The 2,500-nt window shown below is 38.6% G+C and overlaps 1 protein-coding gene across 4 annotated transcripts in view; it reads right to left on the reverse strand.

Annotated features, from left to right (window-relative positions):
* LOC110057625 (uncharacterized) overlaps window positions 1–2,500 on the reverse strand; it is a 22,776-nt gene that overhangs the window by 14,481 nt on the left and 5,795 nt on the right. The window lies entirely within an intron of this gene.

Consider the following 2,500-nt stretch of genomic DNA (forward strand, 5'->3'; position numbering starts at 1 on the left):
ACAAAAGGAGAAAAACAAAAAAATTGACATGGCTTGAAAAAAGGACTGTCTGGTCGTCTGGGACAAGTAGATTTTCCTGTTGGACAAGTAACTTTTCATTCTCACTTGCCTGATGGAAAAGGGCAAGTCATCTACCAACTAAATTAAAAAAATAATAAACTAAGACTTTGCCCAGGGGAAGCAAAATTTGAGAGCTAATTGTCCAAAGGGCAAGCTGGGAATCAATTTTTTTCAAGCCATGATTGAGAGAAGGAATAGTCAGGAAATGGCTTGCGGATACATTATGGTGTGTCTACTTAGGCCCGTGTTGCACCAGAGCCAATTTTGTTTGTACAAGTACTAAATCTGTAAACAAGTAGCATAAAATGAGTGCGACCCTCAGTTTCAAAAACTTGCCAAATTTTTGCGGACTGCCAAAATTTCGCCAATCTTCAAAGAAGCCGAAGTGCTGCCTCGGAGGTTTCCAAGTTTTGGCAAAGCAAACAGTTTTGTTTTTTAACCATTAAACTGTCATATTTTTTAAAACATGTCCGGATAAAATTATGGCGAGAAAATAACTTTGACAGCTTCATGTAGTCCAGTTTGGCGTGTGCGATGGCAGGGCAATATCACTTTTTACCTGGTCCATCTGACGCTTTTTACAGTTATTTCAATGCAAACGAGGAATATGAGCGGTGTGTTTATTCAAATTCTTGTGACTTGCACCCTGGATACAGTTACTGGCAGCAATTTGAAGAGATGGTTTCAGCTAGACAATCTTCTTCGATTGCAAGTGGCGCAAGCAACAACACAAATGCGCAAGCCCAGCAAAACTGCACGTCCCATTAATGGGCCGAAAATCACGAGTTGCTGAAGAGGGGAGAGTCAAGAACATGCAGCGTAAAGAAAAATCTGGGAAGAGTTAATTGAGAAATATACATCTTATGACGTATATTTCAATCAGGAACATTTTGGTTCCAACATGTTGGTCTAATGTGAGCACTGCCAAAATTTGGAACTTTTTCCCAATTTTTTTTCCTCCCCAAAAATTGGAAATATTTGAATTCGCTCTAGTGCCACCCGGCCCTTTGTGAAAGAAATTTGTGTTAATACAATATCAAGGAGAGAGGTGAAGAGGATAAGAAAGTAAGCAGTTACAGTGCAGAAACACTGTCCTAATAATCATGTACTGAACAGTGGACAATTAAACTAGCACTATTATTAAACTAAGTGGTATTTACAAAATCTTTTTAAAAAGGTAGAATTAAAATTTTAGGATCATAACAGAGTAAAGAATTCTTTTCTGCTCTCCAAATGTTAAAGGTAATAGCTGTTATTACAGTTGAGCCCACGGTATAGCGGTATTAGCTGCAGAGTGCACGAAAGCAAGGCTTTCAGGTCAACATTCCAAGAGAATACAAGCGCCTTATGAGAAAACTTCGAGAAAAATAATAATAATTATGGGTTCCTCTCTGGATTTTGCATTTTTCTCACAAGAAGAGAGGCTACAACTACTCAGCGGAAACTGTCCTCGTCATTTGACAAAGCTTAGGCTGAGATCGTGGCTTTCATACCATGTAGAAACAGCAAAAGATGGCAGTGCTTCGAGTGACGCCTACAAACGTGAACTAATGCACAGGTGAGCAGTGGGATGTAAGATCGTTCTTCCTGCCCTACTTTCGTGCAAGAATAACAGTTTTTTGCCCTCTCAAACGTATATAACGTTTTCTTTTTTGTAGAGTTGTGACTTACATAAAAAATGGATGGGAAAACAATTTCACTGAAAGTTGGAAACACTTTGCATCTGATGCGAAAAATAAAGTTGTTTCCTCGTCGAGCACGAGTTCTCCGAACACTCTACACGAGTTCCCACAGGCTGCAAACTGATGTTCCATCCAGAGGGCTGAATTTCCACCGTTCACAATTGAGAACATGATGAATCACTTTATTAAGAGAAAATCAGGAGATAATGAAGGCAATAAAGACTATAAGAATTTAAATTTAAATAGTAAGGCATTTGGATTATTCAGACATGGTCATGTACAAAATATCGAAGTTGCCACTACTGAAAATGGAGACGTGATCCATATAAAGTACAAGCTCAATGTTACCACGATCAATTCCAGAGAGCAAGCTGGTGAGATCACCTATGCAGGCTCCAGTCAGGATCTAGTTTTGTAACATCCCAGAGATGCAGCTTTTTCAAGATTGTACTCCACTGAGAGTTGTTATTGTATACAGTAATACAGTAATACTTAAACTGAAAAAAATGCAAAAATGCAATGTAAACCTGTTATGTTAGGAAAAGAGTAAAGACGTGTTTTGTTATTATTTCATATAACTGAAATGAAGAAGAGAAAAATACATGTAGTTGTCCATTGATCATGGTGATGTGTAAATAAGCTGAAAATCTGCCAACACAAGACTTGAGGGCACACCCCTTTCACCCCACCCCTTCCCTACTGGAACTGGTAGCTTAGGTTAGTGCTAACAAAAAGAGGATCTCGTGTGACTGAAAACA

Source organism: Orbicella faveolata, unplaced genomic scaffold, assembly GCF_042242905.1.
Source record: "Orbicella faveolata isolate gen_17 unplaced genomic scaffold, um_ofav_v1 contig_35, whole genome shotgun sequence".
In the NCBI taxonomy this organism is placed as follows: Eukaryota; Metazoa; Cnidaria; class Anthozoa; order Scleractinia; family Merulinidae; genus Orbicella; species Orbicella faveolata.